General features: G+C 41.5%; 1 protein-coding gene across 18 annotated transcripts in view; it reads left to right on the plus strand.

The window, feature by feature from the left end:
• Positions 1–27,836, plus strand: part of MGAT1 (alpha-1,3-mannosyl-glycoprotein 2-beta-N-acetylglucosaminyltransferase) — a 75,059-nt gene that overhangs the window by 25,740 nt on the left and 21,483 nt on the right. For 11 of the 18 annotated variants that reach the window (XM_082457746.1, XM_082457743.1, XM_082457745.1 and 8 more), the window contains one exon: positions 25,296–25,596. The exons of 2 other annotated variants lie outside the window; for them this stretch is intronic. The gene's annotated coding sequence lies outside the window, so the exon portion shown is untranslated. Of the gene's footprint in view, positions 1–11,790; positions 15,017–25,295; positions 25,619–27,836 lie in introns of those variants that run through there. 5 more of the 18 variants (XM_082457762.1, XM_082457764.1, XM_082457763.1 and 2 more) reach the window with 2 other exon arrangements.

The following is a 27,836-nucleotide window of genomic DNA, read 5'->3' on the forward strand; positions in this document are numbered from 1 at the left end:
TCCATGAGAACTTCCTTTGCATGCTCTGCATGTTCTTCCCATTTTCTCTAGACCTTAGAGGATGATGGAGCCTGTGTGCCTAAATGATCACCAAGAGGGGAACTACCCACTGACCTGAATACCCATCCTGGACTGCTAAGGGTGCAAGAATTAAATTTCTATAGCATAGAGACTACCCTGTAAAGCCATTGTATTTTGAGTCTACTTGTTATAGAACTTAGTCAGTCCTAACTAATACACTAACAAATGAGCATATTTCTTTTTTTTTTTTTGAATTTTATTTTATTATTTTTTATACAGCTGGTTCTTATTAGTTATCTATATTATACATATTAGTCTATATATGTCAATCCCAATCTCCCAGTTCATCCCACCACCAGAGAATATTTCTTGATTCTCAATGCCCATTTTTCATAAGACCTAACCTCCTATTTCCCTAAGAAGACTGAGGTCATCTGAAATAGGCAAACACAATTTTTCACCTCTCCCCTTCAAACATTTATCGTGCAACAGGTACAGGGCAGGTACACTACTAAGATCTGTGATGCCTGCTTTTTTTTTGTCTCTTTGAGCATACTTTACTTTCTTTCTTGTTGCCTTTTCTAAACCAGGTCCCCTTCCTTCAACTTTACTCCCCTCCCCACCTTCTCAACTTTCTCCTCTCCACTGGCTCCCTGGCTTCCACTTTCAAACATGCTGGCTTTGACCCCAGTGTTAAGTCAGCCTTCCTTTACTCTGTTGTACCCTGAAATACTTCTCTTTTCATGTGCTTCCTTGCACTGTCAGACTTCGGGGAAGAGTGGATGACAGCTGGGACCTCACTTTTCTCCCGCTCTACACCTCTTTTCCACCATTCAATCAGGTTTCCACGTCTGCTTATCTAACTGAAATTTCCTGAGCCCCTCCTTGGTGCTAGGGATGAGGAAAGAGTGAGAGCGTTGCTACCCTTATGCTGTTTCATTCCAGTATGTAAAAGCATTAGATGGTCATGACAATGACAGGGAGACAGGTAAGCAATGGTGGTAGAAATGATAGAAATCCAGAGGTAGGAGGGAGTGGAGACTGACCTGGTTTGGAGGCTCAGGGAAAGACAAAATGAAGAGGCAGTGTTCAAGCTGACAGATGAGGGCTGATGGTTGAGGTTGAGTAGGTGTTAGCCAAGCAAAGGAGGAGGGAGAAATTTACAGGTAGATGGACGCACAGCTAGAGAAAGACTGACTTTGGAAGGCACCAGCAAGCACACATGGTAATTGGGGTCAAGGACGGGTGTGAAAGAGAGAAGGAGAGTGCTCTGGGGACGGGGTAGGGGGTGGGGGCTAGGAGCTGGTGGGGGGGTAAGGAGAGGAGTTGTTAGGGAGCAAAATGAGGCATGGGGGTTCTGGGGGGTGCTCCTGAAGTCATAGCTCAGACCCCAATCCCTGCCCCTGCACTTTCGGAGCCTCCAGAAGTGCAATCCAGACCACCCTGCTCCCTGCTCCACAGCTCTAGGAAGCAGGGGACTCAGATTTTGACTAAAGGCCCATTCTAGCTTATCAAACCATGAGAGAAACCAAGAAGGAGGATGAGAACTGCGGCTCCTTTTCTCCTAGCTTGTTCTCCAATGATTTTTCCCCTGGCTGCCCTGTCTCCTGCAGAGAAGAGGGCCTGCATGTGCGGGGCTGCTAGCCAGGAAGCCCTGGATCTGATTCGCTCTCCTGAGGGCCTAAGCGCCAAGCTCTCCTGGGGCCGCCCCACAGGGATCCCAGATACGGGAGTGAGGAGGAGGGTGAGCACTGCGGAAGAGCGCTTGGCGCATAACGACCCCACCCGTATCCTGCATTTAGAGACAAACACCAGCATAGTTTTTACCAGCTCAAGGCCATGTCCCTGAGGATGACTACTCCAGCCCCCTGAAGTCCCTGCCTGGGAAAACTCAAAAGAATATTCTGTTTGTTCCAGCCAACACTTGAAGATAGGGTCCCTGTCTCCCAGTCTCTGTAGGAGGGTAGGAGCCTAGCTTCCATAACTGTCAGCTAGCAAATCCCAATGGCTTAATCACGCTTTTTGTTTGTTTCCATTTCCCTGACTCTGCTCCCACCCTTCCTCATTTCCTCCTCCCTCCTCCCTCATTCTCCCTTTAAAATGCCCAGTTTTACACAAATTGAAGTAGAGTTTAGTTTACACTGGACCCTCTTCCCTATTGCAATAGTTATCGAATAAAATCTGTCCTTACTGCTTTGATTAGTATCTAGCTTTACCTTTGACAGCTGGAAAGTAGTATTTCACCCACCTCCCCCATCACCGCCAATTAGGATGGTGTCGATGCTTTAAGTGAGATCTTAAATGAAGGTAGTTTAGACAAGATGAAGGTCTGAAACAGCAGCTCAGGGCTGCTATGGTGGCTCTGCAATCTTCAGGGACTCAGGCTCCCATTATCTTGTTACTCAGCCTTCTCTTGTGCTGCTTCCTTCCTGTGGGCCAAGGAGGCTACCCCAGATCCAGCCATCTGATCTGCATTCCAGTCAGCAGGAGCTTCTTGGAGGAGCAGGATGTGACAGGCACACTTGGCTCAAGGGGAGATCAGCATTTGCCTTGAGAGGAGTCCTGGAAATGGGATGGGGGCAGCCATGAGACCTGACAAATACCATTCTCATGTCAGAAGAAGAGCCAGATATGGAGATAACTAGCCCCCCCTCCCGTCCCACCTCACCTAGTACCTCTGAGGACAGTGGGTGAAGGGGGACTTTGGTGGTAATTACTGGGGGAGAGTGAAGATGTAGCACATCCACTGTGAAGACATTTCATGAGGAAACCCAGTAACTGCCCTTGAAGCAAAATGGAATTTTTCAATCTTGGTATTCTTATTTTCTCCTGAGGTTGAGAACTGTTAGGTATGAGTGGGGAAGAGAGATTGGGTGGGGGGAGGGTGGGAAAGCAGATGAACTTCCTATGTGAGGAGGTGGAGCCTGGCTTTGGACAGTACCACCACTCACCTCAGATTCCCCTGACTGAGTCAGAATGGCCATGGCCAGGGGTTCAGGCATAGTTCCAAGTTGTAACAAGTGCTTTCGGCTGAGTCACCTCACTGATTTGAGCGTCTCTCTTCTTCTTAAGCAGAAAAACTAATTTCTCAGATAGAAATTTAGATAGAAACTTCAAATAGGTGATAGGGGAGCTTCTCAGGTAAAGAATAGAAAACTGGGGTGTTGCCCACTGGGTCAGATTCTTATGAAGGATTTGAATAACCTCCAAAGAATTAGGTATGGCAGAGACTCCTAGCTACTCAGAGGCACCCAGTCTTGCCTTCTCCCACGTAGTAATCAGATCCCTCCCCGCAGTTTTTGGCAGGGCATGTGCCCAGCTTCCCTTCAAGCTTTTGGACAAAGGGATGTGAGCAGAATTGAAGGACAACTTTCAGGTAGTGTCCTTAAAAAAAAAGCTTTTTAGCCCTCTGCTTCTTCTGCCCCTTCCATCTGGCTGGGAAAGGGGACAACTGAAGAGTGGCACTGGAGTGACATCTTGGATCCGCAGGTGGATGCCATGTATTGATGATGGCAATGCCAACATTCCTGCCTCAGTACCCAATGACCTTGTGGAGCAGTTCAGCTAGTGCTCTGTACCGTCTACCTGCCCATCTCTGTACTGTTACCTAAAAGAGAAACGGAGGCCTGTCTTGTTAAAGCCAATGTGTTTGGGGTCTTTTTGTACAAGTGGCTTAGCCAGTTGCCTAACTAGAAAACCAAGTCTAAAAGGAGCACTGTTTGATACCCTCTACGTTACTTACTCCAAGCCTTCAGCAACACTCAACTTATGAAAGACCATGTTGCTTATTATGACACATGTCCCCATGTGGCTTTGGCCCACTTTTGAAACTTCCTCAGTTCCACCCCAATGGAGAAATCTGTAGCCTGGCTGGATGAGAGTATCAGAAAAGTTGGTTTGTCCAATCAGTCAGATGCTAATTTATAAACTGACACAGGAACACAAAGCAAACTAGTAGAAAATATGATTTCTGTTCCTTTTTCTCCTTGCATCATTTCCTGCCAACTCCCACCTTTTCTTTATTCTTATCACTCTTCCTCACTTCTCTTTCCCCTTGGTTTTCCTCTGGAGTGCCTAAATAAGTTGTTCAAACGTGTGCCATTAGGAAGGACACAGCTGACTGCTGGCAACTCAAGTGCCAGGAGATGGTGAAACCACATGAGAACTATATACTGTAGCAGGGAATTTTCTTCTTGTTGATACACTGCTCAGTTTCAGAAGGAAAACAAAAAGGGTGGAGAGTCACCTGCAAATAAAAAGCATTGGTAAAAATACTGATATGTAGAGTGTTCAATGAACCTTCTTTTCAAATTGAAAACTTAATAATTGTCACCATTTGTCAGGCATAAGTCTAGGTGTCTCACATATATGATCTCTTAATTTTTACAGATCCACTCAAGGTAACCATTCTTATTCCCATTTTACAAATTAGAAAACTTGAGTTCAGATGAGTAAGATTTGGGATTTGAACCCACCTTTGACTTTTCCCCCCCATATCACTCTGCCTCCCACTTTAGACAAGAAATATAAAGTGTTAAAAACTAGCCTTGGAAGATGTGATGTTTAATTTCATGTGTCAGTTTGGCTGGGCCATGGTGCCTAGATATTTGGTTAAACATTATTTTGGATGTTTCTGTCAGAGTCTTTTTGGATGAGATTTACAAATTGATTGACTTTAATATGGGTGGGCCTTGTCCAATCAGCTGAAGGCCTATATGGAACAGAAAGACTGACCTCCCCTGAGCTAGAAGGAATTGTGCCAGCTGTGAGCCTTTGGACTTGAACTGCAACATCAACTCTTCCCTGCAGCTCTCCAGCCTGCTGGCCCACCGTGCAGATTTTGGACTTGCCAACCTCCATAATTGCATGAGCCATTTCCTTAAAATCAATCACTCTCTTCTCCTTTTCTTCCTCCTCCCTCCTCCCCCTCCTCCTCCTCCCCCTTTTCCCCTTCTTCTTCTTCCTCTTCTTCTTCTTCTCCTCCTCCTCCCCTCCCCCTCCTCCTCATTCTCCTTCTTCTTCTTCCTCTCTCTCTCTCTCACGCACGATAAGTAGATAGATAGATAGACAGACAGACAGACACATGCTCTTTATTCTGTTTCTCTGGAGAAGCCCAACTAATACGAGGAGGAGAGAGAATTATAAAATGGAGGGAAGAAAACTCAGAAATGAGTTCTCAGAAATGAATGTGGTAGATTGAAACTGACAAGAATCAGAGAGAAAGTGAAGGAAGTTGATTTACTGCTGTATGCTGCTCTGAACTGCTTTCCTGCAAATTTCAGGGATTACTCTGAGGATGGCACAGCCACACACATACTCAGGAGGTAAGTGAGCTAATCTAAAAAGGCTGAGGCCAGAGCAGAGTCCTCTCCTAGTTTATAACTATGCATCTGTGGCAGAGTTCCTCTTCCTGGCTTTGTAGGAGGACTACTATTCCCACTTTCCTTTGCAGTTAAGGGTGATCATGTGACTGAGTTCTGGCCAAGGAAATGTGGATGGTGTGATATAAGCTACTTCCTGGCTTGGCGCATAAAAAATTCTGTAATCTTCCAGCTCTCTCTTCCACTGTTCCAGAAACCTGGGAAGTTTATATTTCAAAATTAGTTGACTAGAAGATGTAGGAGGGCCACCAGCACCATATTAGACTTTGCATGAGCAAGAGATAGACCTTTAAGCACATTAACTCACTGAGATTTGGGGTTTATTTGTTCCCTTCTCTAGGCTACTCTGTCCTAAGGAAGGCAACATCCGTTAGTCTCTGTCTTGCTTTTGCCCATTGTCACTTCCTCCAAGGCCTAGCACAATGCCTGGCACAGAGAAGACACTCAGTAAATACTTGTTGAATGAATGAATGAATGGTGTACTAGCTAACTATGGTTCTAAGATGCCATAACAGAGAAGCAAAAATCCAGCAGTGTAAATGACAATTGTGTAACAGTCCAGAGGTAGGACTGGCAAGACAGCTGTGCCATCTGCCTCTGGGCCAGATGACTGCTGCAGTCCCACCATGCCCCCAGGTGATGGGCAGGGGAAAGACAGGGCATTCCCAATCCTTACAAGGGCAAGGCTGCACACATTGCTTCCCCTCATATCCCTTTGGCCAAAACTTAGTTGCAAGGACACACCAAGCTGCAAGGAAAGCTGAGGTCAATTGAATGATCTGCATGCAGTTCTTCCTCTCCTCCCTGCTCTTGGCGATGTTCACCAGGATGGAGAGTACTTCACTACCCCATTGATTTTGGGCTTCGGCCAGAGGCATACGTGGCAGAAGTGACAGTATATCAATTCTGAGCCAAGGCCTTAAATGGCCCCTTGTGTTTCTGTTCGCCCTTCTGGCACAGCTGCCACCCTACATTGAGAAGAGCCTGCCCCAGGTAGCCATTGGTCCAGAGGATGAGAGACAAGTGGAGCAGCCCTAAATCAGTTCATAGCCTGAAGCAGAGATGCCTCTGCTGACCTGAAAGAAAAATAAATGGCTTTTTTGGGAAGCTACTGAGATTTTGGGGTTGCTTATGCAGCATTAATGCAGCAGAAACCTAATGCTGTGGTCATGAACTCAGACTTAACTGAAGAGTTCTACTATTAAATAGGGGGAAATGAGCATTATTAGTGTACTATGACCATTCTGTGGGTATAAGAAGGACCCCTCCCTGGATGGAGCAGAAACAGCCTGACCTGTGGGGGACTCCTTTATGAGTCCAGAGCATTGCCTAGCCAGCCTAGTTAGCATGAATATAATGTGAGGTGGCACGCTTTCCTGGGACTCTGTCATGGGTGCAGGCACTGAAGGTCGGCTGACCTGGGGGCAGTCACCTTCGTGAGAGCAGAAGGGGGTGTGGGGGTAGCAATTCTGTCTGGAGGCATCTTGGGAGTGTAAGTTGTGGGTAGGAGGAATGGTGATAATAGAAAACTCTGTCGAAACAAATGCAATAGTCACATTAACAAAAAAAGTTTGGGAGGAGTTTTCCCCATGAGTCAAGAGGTGGTGCTAATAATAGAAGCCTGAAATAACTGTGTATATTACTATATTAGTTAATTCGTGTCTATCTGTTGCCAATACAGCTGTAGAGAATGATGCTATTCCTATCTGAATCCTATACAAGATTTGCAATGCATGGAAAAGATAACTGATGCCTCTATCAGATCAGTCAAAATTTACGTCTAAAATACATCTTCTCCATGGTGCCTCAGTGCCTCAATACTCACAGTTTGCACCCTGGAAAGGTTTTTCAAAGGAAGCAGCTCTGTACTGCTTGCTGGTTATTCTGCCAACTAAGAATTGAGGTGTGCGTAATGGCATCAAATTTTTTCTCCTTGGGAAATTGCTAGAGACCTGCAAGAGGTAAAAAGCTTTTAAAAGCATAGTAATTTGGGTGTGACTATCCATTTTGAGGTGGATGAATTAATCCCTGATAAAGTATTGGCTGCTTACTGGAAACTGAGGAAAATAAAACAAGTTTTAAAACATTTCTTCAAATGTGAATATATCCTACATTTTACCTAGATTTTTTCGGTATTTATCTCCCGACATTTTATTGTGAAAATTTAAAAACACTTAACAAGTACATTATGCCTTCCATCTAGATACCATGGTTGTTAATGTTTTACCATATTTGCTCTCTCTCCTTCTTCCCCACCCCCCAACCACACATACACCAAGACACATCAGTTTTGAAACTAAGTTGTCAGTATGACATCATGATCCTTAAATACTTCGGCATGAATCTCCTAAAAATTAGGACAATCACCTGTATAACAACAATGCCACTATCACACCTAAGAAAATTAACAATCATTCTACAATCACAACTAATATCCAAGCCATATTTAAATATATATATATATATTTTTTTTTATACAGCAGGTTCTTATTAGTCATCCATTTTATACACATCTGTGTATACATGTCAATCCCAATCTCCCAATTCATCACACCACCACCCCCACCACCCGCCGCCGCTTTCCCCCCTTGGTGTCCATATGTTTTTTTCTCTACTTCTGTGTCTCAGTTTCTGCTCTGCAAACCGGTTCATCTGTACCATTTTCTAGGTTCCACATATATGCGTTAATATACAGTATTTCTTTTTCTCTTTCTGACTTACTTCACTCTGTATGACAGTCTCTAGATGCATCCACCTCTCTACAAATGACCCAAGTTCGTTCCTTTTTATGGCTAATATTCCTTTGTATATATGTGCCACATCTTCTTTATCCATTCGTCTGTCGATGGGCACATATTTAAATATTTTTAATTGCCCCTTAAAGACTTCTATGCAGTTTCGCCTGTGATCTAATCAAGGTTTGTGGAGTCTATCTGGAGGTTAACCTAGAAAATCTCCCCCACCTTAACTTCTGTTTGGTTTTGACTTATGACATCGACTTTTGAAGAGTCCAGGCCAGGGGATTTATAGAGAGTTGCACATTCTTCATTTGTCTGATTGTTTCCTGACGGTGTTCTTTAACTTTTTTCTTTTATGCCTGTATTGCCCTTAAAATGGAAATTGAGTCTGGAGGCTTGATTAGTTTTGGGTTAAACGTCATTTGCAAGAATGCTTCAGAGGCATCTCGTGAAGAGGCTCACATGTTGGGTTTTTCCACTACTAGTGATGCTAAAGGTGATGACTGGGTTGAGAAAGTGACCGCCATACTTCCATGGAGAAGCACTGGCCTGGGATCAGAGACTGAGGCAAAGTTTACATGCTAGTGTTTTATGATGGGTACGATCCCATGGGAGCCAAAAAGGGGAAAAAGAATTAAGGCAGAAAAGGAGGGAAACGAATAAAAGGTGGTTCATTGCTGAGCTGGCAATGGCTTCATAAGCAGCCTGGCTGGTCACTTGGTCATGTGGGACATCTTTAGAGTTGCCGTGTGACACTATTACATCCTGGAGGACTCCTCCAGGATAAAGTCTGCGGGGTGTTGATGTACCTGTACTTCTGGACTGTGTTACTAGGTGCCTCTGGGCAGCCACTGAAAAAACCAGGGCCTCTGTGGGTCCTGCTGCATTGGACCTGGCCATGGGAGCAGCTGCAGCTTCGGCCCTGGAAGGTGTAATGACAGCCTTGCCAAAGCAGAGACGTCTGTCATTGTAGGCGATGAGGTGACAAGGTGGAGGCTGGAGCTTTACAACCATCACTGGGGCCAGTTTACCCAGCAATCAGGGCAAGTGGGTCCTGAGGGACAGGCAAGGCCAAATGCATCTGTGGGGGTGGGTATACATTGCATCGGGCACCAAAGGAACATCTTCCCCTTTGAAAGTAATAATGATCTGTGGAGTGGTACTTCACCCCTGTGGGAATAACCTATTGCCCAACCACATTTCATGTAGTGATTGTAGTACCCATTTGATTATTCTTGCCTGTGCCAGTTATTATATTGGGAGATGCAAGGTAAGGGGGCTAGTTGGACTCATTGCCACAAGAGTGTTGTTTCTAGGCTCTTTCAGGAACACAACTAGGAGACCATATATACATATATATATGGGGGGGGGATATGAATTGTATGAGTTCATATTGTCATTGGCATTCAACATAACAGTGTTTTTTCTTAAATTCTCTTTCATTTTTTCCCTCTTATACTGGAAATTCCTTGTTCCCAATAATATTACTGTATGTACAGTCAGAGTAGAGTGTTCAGGTGACCCCAAATAAGTTTCTTTTTCATTGTTGTTTGAATAACCAATTTTACATAGAGTTGGGCCATTTGTTTCTTTTAAGGTCCAACTTTAGGGCATTTTTCCTTTACGATTTACTCTTATTTCTGAATATGTAAACTACATGGTTCAAAAACCAATACTGTATAAACACGTTTAGTCAGAGAAGTCTCACTCCCATGAATATCATGTCCACCCTGTTCCAAGCTACCCCTTATAGGGAACAATTTTTATTAGTTTCTGGTTTCTCCTTTCCTATACTTTTTTTTTTTTTGCAAAGATAAGCAAATACATATGTACATCTTAATTTCTGCTTCTTTCTTATACAAAATGTGGCACAGTATATATCGTCTTGCTTTTTTTCTCTTAATATATATCAAAGGACTCATTCCATAATTTAAGGTTCATAGATAACTTAAATGCTAAAGTTTTCTAGCTGTTTACTATCTATCTATCTATCTATCTAGTCTATCTCTCTATATATATCTCAAGTGTATTAGAGTAGGCTAGTCAATGCTGCAGTAACAAGTAAACCCCCAAATCTTAATGGCTTTACAAAGAAAAGTTGATTTCTTGCTTACATAAAGTCTTATGTGGGTTGGGCAATCTTCCTTTGTCTTGTAGCCATATGAGCTAAAACGTGTGTCCCCGTGGTAGCCAGGTTAGGTAGCCAGGCCTAGAAATAGCCCACACCACAGCCCAGTCACACAGCCCCAAACTAACTACAAGGGACGTTGAAAATGTGGTGTCAAGTTCATAAAGAGAAAACAGAAATGGAATTTGGTGAATATATAGCATTGTCTCTCCCATGCCAGGCTTTATATTTATTTTCTCATATAAACCCACAACAGCTCTACAGGTTAGGTACTTTGATTTTTCCCATCTTACATTTAAGGATGTAGAGGCTCCAAGGCCTTATGTGCCTGTCAAAATCACAGTGTTCCTGTGTGTCAGAATTAGTTTCAAATCCTGGTGTATCTGCCTCCAAAGCCTGTACATTCCATGGCCAACCAGTATCGTCCACTGAAAAAAGCATGGCAAATCGATTTCATCCACACGTAAATGCAAAATTTGGAGAAACAGAGGTTGGAGCAATTGTTACAGGACAATAAGTATTTATACTTAAGATTTATAAGCTATTTTCCTACAAAAGAGTTCAAGATAAAAATTAAATCCCTGGATCAATAAAGACTAAAACATCACAGGACACAATGTTTTAGTAACAGTGGATGATAAAATAGCTTTATTTATAATTTTTGAATCAAGAGCTAATTGTTATAGGAATTTTTTAAAAATTCAAAGTGAAACTGCAAACATTTTTTCTTCCTCTTTCTAAGTAAAAGCATCATATATTCTTTGCATGAGAGAAATTATGACTCTTTCAAAACCATTTAGGGTAGCTTTGGGGAATTATCCCAAGTAATCTCCATGGATTTCAAAGTTGAAAAGCCTTCCCTTTAGAGGAGGAAATAAAACAAATGTGAAAAACCACTGTGGCCATTTGGACAGTGCCTTTAGTTCCACATTAACACTTATATTTAATGCCTAAGATTGGGTACAACAATATATGATTCCAATGTATGCTTTTAGTAAGTGATTACAGCAAAATGAACAACACTGGGAACTCTAAATGATTTAAATGAAGCATTGGCCATCTATATGCAGAGACTGCAGATTCCATGAAAAGATAAGGTGGTTCCAGAGGGTGATTTTTCCAGAACAAGGCAAAGCTTACCCTATCCTGTGAGTGTGAAACCAAATCATCCTGGCTGTTGATTGAATACAGTTTTCACAATAATGCCCTGCAAGTCTCAACATCATATCAGTACCTTTCAAACATTTTGGACCCTGACTACAGTAAGAAACATCATTAACTATGTACACACACAGTGACTCATAGACACAGAAGATTTTTTTGAGATAAAATGCAGGCAGTACACTCTGATCGCCTCCCCTAACCCACCCTACCCCCTACTCAAAATGCTGGCATGACCTGGGTTCACAACCTGTAGGAGTTGTGACCTGCAGTTTGAAACCCCTGAGCTATTGCCTATTGCTTTGGCTGGCCAGTCAAACTAGGCTGTGTAGAATATTTCTTTTCTCTTTTTGTCTCACAGCTCCCAGAGGGAAGAGGGACCCAGTGCTTGGAGAGGGAACTGTCACCTGGGAGTTAGTAACCAAATCCCAGAGCCTGGAGAAGTCAGCACCATTTGTGGAAGCTCCCACCTTTGCCAAGACATGACAAGACCCTGCTACTTTAATACCATCCTCAAAATGTTGAGGTTCACTTAGCATGTTGTCCTGTTACTAGAAATGCCAGATTTAGCAAAACAAATTTTTTAAAAAAGGACACCCAGTTAAATTTGAATTTCAGATAAACAAGGAATAGTCTTTTTTGGTGTATGTCTCATGCAGTAACAATTATTCCATTTGTCTTTTTTTAGTGTAAGTATGTCTCATACAATAGCAATTATTCCTTGTTTGTCTTTTTTAGTGTAAGTATGTCTCATGCAATAACAATTATTCCTTGTCTGAAGTTCAAATTTAACTGGGTGTCCAGTATTTCATCTGGCAACTCAACTGGTTGCACACCCTGTCCCTTTACTTTGAAGGTCCTCAATCTGATGGATGGATCTAGGCTGGACAGGATGTGGGCACTGCTGCTGGGAGGAAGGGGGGACACCTAGTTCAGTCTCCTTCTGCTCCCCTCAATTTTCATTGCTGGCTTCACACCCTGCAGCCCCCTAAAGGGTTCCCTCATCTGGAGGGCAGTGTATTTCAGTGGATTGGCAAGGTGGCACAAACCCTGCTCCTGCTGTATCCACTTGACTCCTCGGTCCTCCTGGACCTTGGCATGCCAAACCTCTGGGATATATGCTGTCCCGCTGCCACCTCTAGCTCAGTGGCAAAGGGACAGTCACCAGCCCTCTCCAGCTGTTGAACAGAACCCCAGTCTGTCCTTCGTGTAGTCACTCCAGTCTCTGCAAGTGATCTGCTCAGTAAGGGAGAGCCCACTGGGAGGACAGGAACTCACTTCCTACTTCACTCCTCCAGAGCCTACATCCCCAAGCCCCCTCTGCCTCCCCTTGCCTCCAATTCTATACATTCCAAAGGAAAGCCTTGCCTCTCCATCAAAGCACACTCTCTGTCCCACGTAGGCCAAGTCTACTCATCCCCTCAGAATTAGGACCACTGGACTTGGTTTTTCTTCTCATTTCCCCTTCCCCACCCCCCGGCAGAAAATTGGTTAGTTAGAAATGGCTCACAAATGGATGGTTTAGTGAAGTGATTCGATCTTCCCTGCCTCCCTGCTGTTCCCAGTGGTTCCCTTAATGTTTGATTACCAAGAAGGACAAATGTCACCTCCTGGTCAAAGCTTCAGGTTGAGTTCTGAGCTCTGGGGCCTTGCAGGGCCTCCCTCCATGGCCTGGGTTGTGTTGTGAGGCTGTTGACCTGACTGTTTCTTCAATGGGCTGTGAGCAGCCCGAGGACAGGGGCTCCACACTTGTGGAATCACACATGAAGTGGAGTCCGCTGTAGCTGGACAGAGAGGGGCAGTTGAAATGTATGGGCCATAGTGCTTGGTATACCTTCTGTTTGCTTTCATCAAACTTTTTCAGTAAACACGCCTTCTTCCCTCTGACTACCAAGACCCAGCGAGACCTGCTGCCCAGGTCACAGTTCCTTCTGGGGCCTTCTCTCCCGCTGTTAACACTTACTCATCCAGACCTTTCTGCCAGGGCCATCTGGGTCTTCCAAAGTGGCATTTAAAAAACTAAATAAACGATTCATTGCTAATGTGTAAATGATTGTCATTGGGATACATTTGAAATTTTGTATTTTAAAGAAACTAACAGGTATTATTTAGTTCTGCTATACGTGCCTCACATTGTTAGTGTCATGTAAGGTTAAGACAGAAGTTCCTGCATTCAAGAGTCATACTGGAAGACAAGATTTAAATACATAAAAACCCATTTTAAAATGACCCAAAGAGACTAGTAGGTAATAAAATGCATTTCAAGTGGCTTATAAAGGTCATATAATGACACTGTGTTTCATCATCTGTGGAGGACTTGATAAGGTTATTCCTGAGGTTTCTTTATTCCAAATAAATCACCAAGTAGATCTTTCAAATTTTATAATGTATAATAAAGTAACATGATATGGTACTCACTATGTGCCAGGCACCATTGCTGGCAACTCCTTCAGTCTTTACAAGAGTACCATGAGGTGGCCATTATTCATTTCCCATTTGGCAGGTGGGGGAAACTTAGGCATTGAGAGGTTAAAGAATTGCCCACGGGCACAGAGCTTTGTGGTGGAGCTGGCAGTTGAATCCAAGGTATGAGGACCTTGAGTGTGAATATAATGGCTGTGCCATGCATGGCGTCTCTCTACACAGACCTAAACTTGCACTTTCCTGTACTTTTCAGATTGCACTTCCTTACTTTTTAAATGGGAAAACCATGTATTATTCTTGGAATGCCTATTCTATTTTCCATTACCCCACAAACTTGGCCGTCTTTGTTCAAACCTGTACAATCTGCAACCAAGTTTCTAACATTTTCTTGGCTGTATCTCTTCTCCAGGGATTTGGTTGAGTGGAATCTATAAATTTCATTCAGATTTGAGCCCGATGTCCTGCCTCATCCACTACACCACATTTCTTCTTTTTCTCAAAATTTATCAGGTTAAATCTTCAACATTTTGTATTTTTCTTTTCTACCTTTCTGTCTTTCTTTCTTTTATTTATTTATTTTTGGCTGTGTTGGGTCTTCATTTCTGTGCGAGGGCTTTCTCTAGTTGTGGCAAGTGGGGGCCACTCTTCATCACGGTGCGTGGGCCTCTCACTGTTGCGGCCTCTCTTGTTGCGGAGCACAGGCTCCAGACACGCAGGCTCAGTAGTTGTGGCTCACGGCCTAGTTGCTCTGCGGCATGTGGGACCTTCCCAGACCAGGGCTCAAACCCGTGTCCTCTGCATTAGCAGGCAGATTCTCAACCACTGCGCCACCAGGGAAGCCCCTCTACCTGTCTTTCTTAATTTTGATTCCACAGCCTCCCTGGGAGGATTTCCATGCTAAAGGTCTTCACTGAAACTGTGATTTCTTCTGTGGCTGCTCACACGTCTACTACACCCTGCAGCTGCTCACGCTCCACCGGGGTCTCTCGAGATACTGCTGGGGGTGAGGTGGAACTGAGGGATGAGGAAAGGAGTGAGACTAGGGACAGCTGTACCACAATGAATTCCAATACAAAGCAAAGAAGAATCAGCGCTGACAGCTACTGAGGTTTCAAGGAGGGAGTGGCATTTGAGCTGGTAATAGAGGACTTCTGAGGACTTTGGTGGGTGGAGAAGGAAGAGGTGGCACCCCAAGCTGAGGTAGGGGAGATGAATCTGGAGTCTCTGTGCTCCTCAGACCTGCCAGCCCTGATCTCTTCCCTGGAGCAAACTGCCTCTGGTTTTTCAGGTACTGACAAAGCCCAGAAAAAAAAGTAAATCAAATGTTTTACTTGAAATCTTCTCCTCGCTCTGGGTTGCAGCTGAGTAATGTGATCCATTTCATACATCACACCCAATTCTCTACTGAAATTCCGATTATTTTTCGCCCACTCAAGAAGGCATGTCAGAATGCAAGTTTAATATTCCCCGAGACGTGACCTCAAATGGGTCTGATTTATTTAAAAGCAGCAATCATCTGAAAAGCTCAGTCCTTTAACAGTTACCAGGAGTGAATCAGTGCATGACACAATGCAGAGGTGATTGCCACACAGCAGTGAGATAACTGGGAGGTGGCAGGCAGAGGAAGGAGTGGATTAACTCCAAGAAACTGGTGGCTCCTTAAAAAATTTTTTTACTTTTTGCCATGAACAGTTTCCAGATGATACCTAATGAGTGTTTGCTAGGGGTGTTGGATTACCTTTAATTTCTGTTCTTCCATTATTCTGGAGAAGTCTAATATTGGTTTGGGGGTGGGGGGTAGGGCATGTGAGAACCACACCTTTGTCCCAGAACAAGGTGGAAAACAGTGAATCACACACCTAGCAAAAGATCAGAGATGGTATTTTTTTTAGCATAAAAAAAGTTTTATTAGAATGGTTCAAATATGGTTGTAATACTTTCAAGGTGGAAATGCTATGATTTCCTGACTGCTAGTGTATATTTCCTCATGACTCAGAATTTTTTTTTTTTTTATACAGCAGGTTCTTATTAGTCATCCATTTTATACACATCAGTGTATACATGTCAATCCCAGTCTCCCAATTCATCACACCACAACCCCCACCCCCTGCTGCTTTCCCCCCTTGGTGTCCATACGTTTGTTCTCTACATCTGTGTCTCAATTGCTGCCCTGCAAACCAGTTCATCTGTACCATTTTTCTGGGTTCCACATATATGCATTAATATACGGTAATTCTTTTTCTCTTTCTGACTTACTTCACTCTGTATGACAGTCTCTAGATCCATCCACGTCTCTACAAATGGCCAAATTTCGTTCCTTTTTATGGCTGGGTAATATTCCATTGTATATATGTACCACTTCTTCTTTATCCATTCATCTGTCAATGGGCATTTAGATTGATTCCATAACCTGGCTATTGTAAACAGTGCTGCAATGAACACTGGGGTGCATGTGTCTTTTTGAATTATGGTTTTCTCAGGGTATATGCCCAGTAGTGGGATTGCTGGGTCGTATGGTAGTTCTATTTTTAGTTTTTTAAGGAACCTCCATACTGTTCTCCATAGTGGCTCTATCAATTTACGTTCCCACCAACAGTGCAAGAGGGTTCCCTTTTCTCCACACCCTCTCCAGCATTTGTTGTTTGTAGATTTTCTGATGATGCCCATTCTAACTGGGGTGAGGTGATACCTCATTGTAGTTTTGATTTGCATTTCTCTAATAATTAGTGAGGTTGAGCAGCTTCTCATGTGCTTCTTGGCCATCTGTATGTCTTCTTTGGAGAAATGTCTATTTAGGTCTTCTGCCCATTTTTGGATTGGGTTGTTTGTTTTTTTAATATTGAGCTGCATGAGCTGTTTATATATTTTGGAGATGAATCCTTTGTCTGTTGATTCGTTTGCAAATATTTTCCCCCATTCTGAGGGTTGTCTTTTCGTTTTGTTTATGGTTTCCTTTGCTGTGCAAAAGCTTTGAAGTTTCATTAGATCCCATTTGTTTATTTTTGTTTTTATTTCCATTACTCTAGGAGGTGGATCAAGAAAGATGTTGTGATGTATGTCAAAGAGTGTTCTTCCTATGTTTTCCTCTAAGAGTTTTATACTGTCCGGTCTTACATTTAGGTCTCGAATCCATTTTGAGTTTATTTTTATGTATGGTGTTAGGGAGTGTTCTAATTTCATTCTTTTACATGTAGTTGTCCAGTTTTCCCAACACCACTTATTGAAGAGACTGTCTTTTCTCCATTGTATATCCTTGCCTCCTTTGTCAGACTAGTTGACCATAGGTGCGTGGGTTTATCTCTGGGCTTTCTATCTTGTTCCATTGATCTATATTTCTGTTTTCATGCCAGTACCATATTGTCTTGACGACTGTAGCTTTGTAGTATAGTCTGAAGTCAGGGAGTCTGATTCCTCCAGCTCCGCTTTTTTCCCTCAAGACTGCTTTGGCTATTCAGGGTCTTTTGTGTCTCCATACAAATTTTAAGATTTTTTGTTCTAGTTCTGTAAAAAATGCCACTGGTAATTTGATAGGAATGGCATTGAATCTGTAGATTGCTTAGGGTAGTATAGTCATTTTCACAATATTGATTCTTCCAATCCAAGAACATGGTATATCTCTCCATCTGTTGGTATCATCTTTAATTTCTTTCATCAGTGTCTTAGAGTTTTCTGCATACAGGTCTTTTGTCTCCCTAGGTAGGTTTATTCTTAGGTATTTTATTCTTTTTGTTGCAGTGGTAAATGGGAGTGTTTCCTTAATTTCTCTTTCAGATTTTTCATCATTAGTGTATAGGAATGCAAGAGATTTCTGTGCATTAATTTTGTATCCTGCAACTTTACCAAACTCATTGATTAGCTCTAGTAGTTTTCTGGTGGCATCTTTAGGATTCTCTATGTATAGTATCATGTCATCTGCAAACAGTGACAGTTTTACTTCTTCTTTTCCAATTTGTATTCCTTTTCTTTTTTCTCTGATTGCCCTGGCTAGGACTTCCAAAACTATGTTGAATAATAGTGGTGACAGTGGACATCCTTGTCTTGCCCCTGATCTTATAGGGACAGTTCTTTCAGTTTTTTACCATTGAGAATGATGTTTGCTGTGGGTTTGTCGTGTATGGCCTTTATTATGTTGATGTAGGTTCCCTCTATGCCCACTTTCTGGAGAGTTTTTATCAGAAATGGGTGTTGAATTTTGTCAAAAGCTTTTTCTGCATCTATTGAGATGATCATATGGTTTTTCTTCTTCAATTTGTTAATATGGTGTATCACATTGATTTGTGTATATTGAAGAGTCCTTGCATCCCTGGGATAAATCCCACTTGATCATGGTGTATGATCCTTTTAATATGTTGTTGGATTCTGTTTGCTAGTATTTTGTTGAGGATTTTTGCATCTATATTCATCAGTGATATTGGTCTGTAATTTTCTTTTTTTGTAGTATCTTTGTCTGGTTCTGGTATCAGGGTGATGGTGGCCTCATAGAATGAGTTTGGGAGTGTTCCTTCCTCTGCAATTTTTTGGAAGAGTTTGAGAAGGATGGGTGTTAGCTCTTCTCTTAATGTTTGATAGAATTCACCTGTGAAGCCATGTGGTCCTGAACTTTTGTTTGTTGGAAGATTTTAAATCACAGTTTCAATTTCATTACTTGTGATTGGTCTGTTAATATTTTCTATTTTTTCCTGGTTCAGTCTTGGAAGGTTATACCTTTCTAAGAATTTGTCCATTTCTTCCAGGTTGTCCATTTTATTGTAGTAGTCTCTTAGGATGCTTTGTATTTCTGCAGTGTTTGTTGTAACTTTTCCTTTTTCAGTTCTAATTTTATTGATTTGAGTCCTCTCCCTCTTTTTCTTGATGAGTCTGGCTAATGGTTTATCAATTTTGTTTATCTTCTCAAAGAACCAGCTTTTAGTTTTATTGATCTTTGCTATTGTTTTCATTGTTTCTATTTCATTTATTTCTGCTCTGATCTTTATGATTTCTTTCCTTCTGCTAACTTTGGGTTTTGTTTGTTCTTCTTTCTCTAGTTCCTTTAGGTGTAAGGTTAGATTGTTTGTTTGAGATTTTTCTTGTTTCTTGAGGTAGGCTTGTATAGCTATAAACTTCCCTCTTAGAACTGCTTTTGCTGCATCCTATAGGTTTTGGATTGTAGTATTTTCATTCTCATTTTTCTCTAGGTATTTTTTGATTTCCTCTTTGATTTCTTCAGTGATCTCTTGGTTATTTAGTAACGTATTGTTTAGCCTCCATGTGTTTGTGTTTTTTACATTTTTTTTCCCTGTAATTCATTTCTAATCTCATAGCACTGTGGTCAGAAAAGACGATGGATAGGATTTCAATTTTCTTAAATTTACTGAGGCTTGATTTGTGACCCAAGATATGATCTATACTGGAGAATGTTCCGTGCGCACTTGAGAAGAAAGTGTAATCTGCTGTTTTTGGATGGAATGTCCTGTAAATATCAATTAAATCTATCTGGTCTATTGTGTCATTTAAAGCTTGTGTTTCCTTATTTATTTTCATTTTGGACTATCTGTTCATTGGTTAAGTGAGGTGTTAAAGTCCCCCAGTTATTGTGTTACTGTTGATTTCCTCTTTTAGAGCTGTTAGCAGTTGCCTTATGTATTGAGGTGCTCCTATGTTGGGTGCATATATATTTATAATTGTTATATCTTCTTCTTGGATTGATCCCTTGATCATTATGTAATGTCCTTCCTTGTCTCTTGTAACATTCTTTATTTTAAAGTCTATTTTATCTGATATGAGTATTGCTACTCCAGCTTTCTTTTGATTTCCATTTGCATGGAATATCTTTTTCCATCCCCTCACTTTCAGTCTGTATGTGTCCCTAGGTCTGAAGTGGGTCTCTTGTAGACAGGATATAGATGGGTCTTGTTTTTGTATCCATTAAGCAAGCCTGTGTCTTTTGGTTGGAGCTTTTAATCCATTCACATTTAAGGTAATTATCGATATGTATGTTCCTATTACCATTTTCTTAACTGTTTTGGTTTTGTTTTTGTAGGTCCTTTTCTTCTCTTGTGTTTCCCACTTAGAGAAGTTCCTTTAGCATTTGTTGTAGAGCTGGTTTGGTGGTGCTGAATTCTCTTAGCTTTTGCTTGTCTGTAAAGCTTTTGATTTCTCCATCGAATGTGAATGAGATCCTTGCCGGGTAGAGTAATCTTGGTTGTAGGTTCTTCCCTTTCATCACTTTAAGTATATCATGCCACTCCCTTCTGGCTTGTAGAGTTTCTGCTGAGAAATCAGCTGTTAACCTTATGGGAGTTCCCTTGTATGTTATTTTTTGTTTTTCCCTTGCTGCTTTCAATAATTTTTCTTTGTCTTTAATTTTTGCCAATTTGATTACTATGTGTGTCAGCATGTTTCTCCTTGGGTTTATCCTATATAGGACTCTCTGTGCTTCCTGGACTTGGGTGGCTATTTCCTTTCCCATGTTAGAGAAGTTTTCAACTATAATCTCTTCAAATATTTTCTCGGGTCCTTCCTCTCTCTGTTCTCCTTCTGGGACCCCTATAATGTGAATGTTGTTGCGTTTAATGTTGTCCCAGAGGTCTCTTAGGCTGTTTTCATTTCTTTTCATCCTGTTTTCTTTATTCTGTTCCAGAGCAGTGAATTCCACCATTCTGTCTTCCAGGTCACTTATCCGTTCTTCTGCCTCAGTTATTCTGCTATTGATTCCTTCTAGTGTATTTTTCATTTCAGTTAATGTATTGTTCATCTCTGTTTGTTCTTTAATTCTTCTAGATCTTTGTTAAACATTTCTTGCATCTTCTCCATCTTTGCCTCCATTCTTTTTCCGAGGTCCTGGATCATCTTCACTATCATTATTCTGAATTGTTTTTCTGGAAGGTTGACTATCTCCACTTCATTTAGTTGTTTTTCTGGGGTTTTATCTTGTTCCTTCATCTGCTACATAGCCCTCTGCCTTTTCATCTTGTCTATCTTTCTGTGAATGTGGTTTTTGTTCCACAGGCTGCAGGATTGTAGTTCTTCTTGCTTCTCATGACTCAGAATTTTGATGGCTCTCTCTTGCCTGTTTTAGCATGTAGATATCTATATTTCTCATCCTCTTAATTACTTAGACCTCCGTCACTGACTTCCATCCCCAACTTAAATATTTCTCTTTCATTCTGTCTCCCATCTCAGCCTCTTTGTTTTGTTCGGTCCAGTTATGTTACTGTCTCTCACATGCTTTTGCTTGCTCTTTTCTGCTGTTTTTTTTTTTTAAATACTAAAAAGGCCTAATATCAGAGATGGTGCTTTCAAAGACTAATATATGTATTTCTCTTTTTATGATTAATAAAGACTATTACTGACAATTATTTAAAATGTTTCTAACAATTAAAAATAGTTGTTCTGGTTTAAAACCCATTTCAAAAAAATAAAGGAATTATGAGGTTATAATTTTGGTTTGGGGGTAATAGTTGTAGTTGTTTTCCCCAAAGTACTTTTCAACTGCTCCTGCAGAAGGAAATGCTTTAAAGGATTTGATGGGGGTGTGTGAAACCTGGTCTCTGCAATCAGGACAAGCATCCAAGCTCCTGGCACCAGGCCCAGCTTAGATGATAAGGATTAGAAATATTCCTATTTGAGCTTGGTTCTACTTGAAGTAAGGAAGGATTTATGACACCTACACCAGGGGTTCCTCTCTCCTGGTTCCCTTCAAGACCTTGCTGGTGAGCCACCTACCCTCAGGAAGTATTCCTAATTTAAGTTTACATCCCTCTAAACACTTCTTTATTCTTTACACCAGCACTTCTGCATGTCTTCAGTGTTTTACTTGTAAGCTTCTTTGTTCTTTCTTGAGAACCAGTCTTCTCTCTCCCTGTGAACTGATACATCCTGAAGGCAAAAGACACTTTTATTTCAGAGTGTTCTCACTTGACTGCCCCTTCTCCCTCTCCACCCCTCTCCCCACCACTCCCCACCAGTGGAGGCCCGTACAGGAAAACCTCAGCTTCCTGGCATCAGTATCCGAGGTTTCAAATATTCACTAGGTAACTGGACAACCCCTGCTGATGGAGCTGGTCTCAGGGAATACTGACCTGAGAAAAAGCCTTCTGGTTTAAATGCAAATTCAGATTTAAAACCAACCAACCAACCAACCAACAAACCAACCAACCAACCCACCAACCCAGTGACAATCAGAACTTATAATATTGTTAAAGAAAGGTGTTTAAAAGCAGACTGGCTTTCTCTATGACACGATAACACTTTGAGAGCCCTGAAAAAGGGAGAGGCCACGTGAGAAACGGAAGCAGCTTCCTAAGGGAGGGGATGCTGAGGGCTTTCTCTGTTCTCAGATGGAGGGGGCATTGAGGGGTTCTCCCCTGAAAGCTCAAAGCTACTAGCACCCTGGCACTTTCTGATTGCTATCTGGAAACTTCTAAACACAATAAATATTTACATAGCTCTTTTCAGTTTTAAAAGGGTTCTCACAGTCTTGGTTTCATTTGATCCTCATGAATGCCCTGCCAGGAATGAAGGACAGATTTTACAACCTGAGCCTTGGGAAAGGAAATCAAATCTCCTAAGTCCACTGAAATCAGAGGAGCCAGAATCTGAGCTGGCAGGTTAATGTTTATTGAACAAATTCAGAAATATATGAGTATGATAAGGTAAACAGGGTCTCTTCCTTTCAGAAGCTCATAATCTAGTTGAGGAGAAATGCCCCAAATTAACATAATTAAAATAATACTAGGATTAAATAAGGGAAGACCAGACACAAGATAGTAAGTTCATCCTTCATTGTGAAATGAAGCAAGAAAGTGCTCTGATTTTAAGTGTACTTAAATAGCTTTCATGAATTGAAATGGTTGAACTGAAATTCCCAAGTGTCCTCCATCCACCACCCCACCTTCATCCTAAGTCTCTGCTTAATATTCTGAGTTTCACTCAGATTCCTTACGGCATCTACACCGTCTTCAGCTTTACACCTTAGGTCTGGAGATGTCTGGGCTTGTCACATTCTCTTCAGTTCCATATTTGCAGTGCAACTCTGGGCCCCCACACCCAATTATTAATTTATTTATTTACTTTTAGCCACAAGGAACATAAAAAAGGAAGTGGGGGTTATCTGTCTTCAGTGTTCCGGAAAGTCCACCCTCACCTCCTGGAAGTGCTGAAGGGAGCAGATTTTAGAAAATGACTAATGAATAATAATAATGACTAATAAATCACACATGAAGAGAGACCTATAGGCAGAGGGCATTTCAGGAAGGAAAACCAACCAGGCCAAGGACAGAGTGAGTGAGAAGACAAGGGGAAAGTCAGAACATGCCTATAGTCAGGACTGTCTCCACCTGACACAGAAGAAACATGGTGTGATGATTATGTGCATACTAAGAGTAGAGATAACAGATCATTTAAAATTGGGATTTCCCCACATCTAGGAGGGCACTGGCCCATGTCCACTGCTTTCCAGAAAACACAAATTCCTCCCAAATACCTCTTTCTTCATCTGGGGATTCTGTAGGCTTTTATGTGGAGGCTGTGGTCCAGTCTCTTTGTTCATTCCTTATATCACACTGGGAAAAACAGATACTACACAGTGGAAACAACTTAAATATCCATCAACCAATGAATGAATAAACCACATACATACAGTGGAATGTTATTCAGCCACAAAAAGGAACGAAGTGCTAATACATACTATAACATGGATGAACCTTAAAAACTATGCTAAGTGAAAGAAGCCAGACACATAATGTCTGATGCCATTTGTATGAAATGTCCAAAACAGGCCAAATGGTAGAGACGTAAAGTAGATCAATGGTTGCCAGGGGCGAGGGAGGCAGAAATGGGGAGTGACTGCTAATGGACATGGGGTTTCTTTCAAAGGTGATGAAAGTGTTCTGGATTAGTGGTGATGGTTGTATAACTATGTCAGTATACCAAATACCACTGAACCATACACTTTGGAAGGATGCAAAAAAAAAAAAAAAAACAGGTGTACAATGTTAGTTTTAGTTATCAGGTTAATACAATTTAGTATTAACTAAATTGTATTAACCTGATATTTGCCTGCGAACATTAGAAACATCAAAAATAGAATAAGCATAACTAAAAAACTATTCACAAAACATGAAAAATGGCAAAGAAACAAAGACATGAAAATGAGGGAGGTGGAAGATAGTCACATGAGTCCCAACATATACAAAATTGATATTCCTAAGATGAGAATAGAACAAATGAAACAGAAAAAAAAAGTAAAGAAGTACTAGCCTGAAACTTTTCTGAATTAATCGTAAGAATAGTAACCGACATTTACTGAGCACTTACTATATATGTTGGGCATAGTTTGAAGAACTTGACATGCACGATCTCATTGAATGCTCATGATAATTGAGTAATGTTAGGTAGTGTTATCATCCCCACTGTATTCATGAGAAAACTAAGGCACAGAGAGGGTTAGTAACTTGCTAAAGGAAATCCTGCAATAAGTGGCATAACTGGAATAAAATAAAACTCGTACCTGCAGATATAAAGGGTGTAATGTGTCCAGGAAAAACTGGTATAACTAAGTTATTCTGGTTAAGTGTATTGCACTTCATGGATAATGGAAAACCTACATGGGCAACAGACTGAAAAATCTATTTCTCCCAAAGGGAAACATCAAGTGGCTTCAGATTGCTCCTTAGCATCAACTCATGTCAGAAGGTCAGAAGGTTGAGCAGGGCCAACAAATCTTGAGCAAGTGTCCTCCAAGACTTTTGTCCTTTAAGTAGAAAATCTGAAACTATCACCATTCATGCTTGAGCTTTGCTACCTGAGAGAAACTTACTCTGAATTCAGCAAATCTCAGGAAGGAGCTGGCTGGCCAGGCTTGAGTCCTGTGTGACCCAATTCCTATGGTCATGGTATGAGCTGTACTGACTGGCCCAGGTTGGGAAGAGACAGACAGAAGCACACAGTCATGAAATAATTGGGAGATGAACTTTGAGGGGTGTGCTGATTGATTGGATGTGGGAACTTTGTGGAGGACTTGGATTTCTGGTACAAGCATTTGGCTGGATGATGGAGCTACTCACTGAGAAGGGGAATGCTGGGAGAGGAGCTGGGAGGAATACTGTGAGTTCAGTTTTGGACACTTGAATTAGAGCTATCTGTGAGGGAACCAAGTTGAGATATCAAGCACACAGCTGGATATATGGGCCTGGAGGACGGAGGAGAAGGGACCTGGGGGGCTTATTTGGGTGTCTTTGACACAGAGTTGATAATGGAAGCCCCGTGACTTCTGTGGATTGTAAGCAGCTTTTGGCAGGAAAGAGCTCTTTGCAGGAAAGAGCTCTCTGCGGGAGGCCCCTTTTGTCTTGACACTAACGTTAAACCTGGCATCCCCATGCTCTACTCATCTCTGGCCCTAGCACACCTTTCAAATCTTTTGATCACATAATACCTTGCCTAACATGTGGGTTCTTTCTGTAGATCAAAGAAGTAGAAGTGAAGAATAAGTAACCGATGACCAGATCTCTTCCCTAGCTTCCCCTTCAGTTACCTGACGAACAAACTGTGTGAACAAGATAGCATCTAAAGAAAAATCACAGGAAGTCGACAAACATGCACACAGTGGGGAATCGCCGATTCTGACCCCCTGTTTCAGTGGTTAACTGAGATTACCTCCTTTTTTCCCTTTAAAAACTTTCATGGCTGAGCAGAATCTTCAGAGATGGCTTTCGGGGGAAAATGAGTCCACCATCTCCCCAGATTGCCGGCACTCGGATTAAAAGTAACTTTCCTTTCTACCAACATTTGTCTCTCTTGAGTACTGATTTTTGAGCGGTGAGCAGCCAGACCTGAGTTTGGTGACAGGATCATCTAAAGAGAAAGTGTTGGGTAGAGAATAAGAGGGAGGAGGAAGAAGCTAGTCAGGAAGGCTGAGAAGGAGTGGTCAGAGAGGGAGGAGGGCACCCAGAAGAGTGTGGGGGCATGGGAGTCAAGGGGGGAGAGTGTGGGGGCATGGGAGTCAAGGGGGAAGAGTTGGAAGGAGAGGTGCACAGTCAGAGGTGCACAGATGAGTGGGTCAGAAGTTGCTAAGAGGTACAATAAGATAAAAGGAGAAAATGAATATGGCTGTTTCCTTATGGGTCAGAATTCTAAAATACATTCCAGGATAAAAGAACATGTGACAAATAGCAAATATACAAACTGACTTTTGTATCTATCTGACTTTGGACTAAAATCAGTACAAAGAATACTTGAAAAGGTAAGGAGGAGCCCATTAAATTATAAAAGATATCTAGCTTCTAAAATGAATCCAAAATAATTATCATCTGAAAAATATATGTTGGAAAAAATATATTTGTGAAAATATCCAAGAAAACATCGAAAAACAAGATAATAGGGAAGACTTAAGATGGTGCTGGCAGGGTGTGAAGAAAAGGACCCTCCTGCTCGCTGGAGTCAAAGCAGTGACACCTTTCTGTAGGTCTCACATGCGTCAAAAGCCTTCAACAGTGACTGCACCTTTTGACAACAGTTTCAGGATTTTATCCTGAGGAAATAATTAGGGATATGCTCAGACATTTAGCTACAAGTAATTTCGCAAAAGTAAAAAGTTGGAAACCAAATGTACAAAAACAGGGACAATAATTTTGGTACGTTTGTATAATGGGAGATCACACAGTCATTAAAAATGCCATAGAAGTATATTTTCTGACATGGAAAAATGTTTACACTATATAAAGCAATAAAAGCTAATTATAATAGGATCTCAAATATGCATATATATGAACAGAACAAATTGATTATTTCTGGCTGCTGGCTTTACATATGGTTATTTTAAAATTTTGCTTATTTGTGATTTACTATTTTTCTGTAATGAATATATACTTCTTTTACAATAATTTTTAAAAACCTGGTAATTTTGTAAAGGTGAAGGGAGAAAAGAGTTCACTAGAATTAAACTATAACTGATCATTGATAAATAAGCAAATCATAAAGTGCTAACATTTATCCTGAGTTAACCAGATTCAGTTTTTCTGCTATCAGAGGCAATGAGGCCTAAGAATAGAAACTGCCTTGTGTTATACAAAATAAAGTTACAGTTCAGGCATACTTGTCTTTGAACTGTGACATCTGTATCTGTTACATATATATGTGGGTATGGAGAAAATATTTGGAAAGATATCCGCTAAATTTAAAAGTAGTTCCCTTCAGCAGGAAGGGATTAGTGGAGGTGGGAAGATATTAACTTTTTCTTTACACAACTCTATTGTTTGCTTTATTATAACAAGCATGCAAAAAGTCTAAGTATGTTTTAAAAAGTGGTTATAATTTTGAAAGTATTTAGAAACATGATACTATCTATTTTATGATGATAAAATATCATAATGCAAAATATGCATACTATGCTTATCACTATGTTCAGGTATCTGCAGGATAAGAATACTCCACCATGAAAATAGTTGTTCAAGTTCATTCATTCATTCATTCATTCCACAAATGTTTGTTGAGCACCTACTAAGGGCCAGGCACATGGCCCTGTTCCAGGGACTTAGGATACAGCAAGGAATCAAACAGCAAATATGCCTCCCCTCATGGAACTGACATTCTAGCGGGGAGAGACAGACGGGAAACAGTAAGCATAATAAATATGTTGGGAGTTGGTAAGTGAGTGCTACTGAAAAAATGGAGCACAGTAAAGGGAAACTGGTAGTGCTGTGGGTGAGCGGCAGGGTTTAAATAGGTTGGCCAGGGAAGGCCTCACTGAGAAAGGTGACATTTGAGAAAATATTTGAAAGAGTAATGAAAGTATCCAGAAGAAGAGCTTTATACACAGAGAGAACAACTAGTGCAAAGGCCCTGAGGTGGGTTCAAGGAATAGCAATGAGGGTAGTGTGGCTGAGACAGAGTAAGCAAAGGGAGAGCGAGTTAGGGGTAAGCAGGCCAGTTGGTGTTGGGCTCTGTAGGCTGCTGTAAGGACTTTGGCTTTTTATTCCAAGTGAACTGGGGAGCCACTGTGGAGTT

Source organism: Balaenoptera physalus (genome assembly GCF_965194825.1).
Source record: "Balaenoptera physalus genome assembly, chromosome: 3".
Classification (NCBI taxonomy): domain Eukaryota; kingdom Metazoa; phylum Chordata; class Mammalia; order Artiodactyla; family Balaenopteridae; genus Balaenoptera; species Balaenoptera physalus.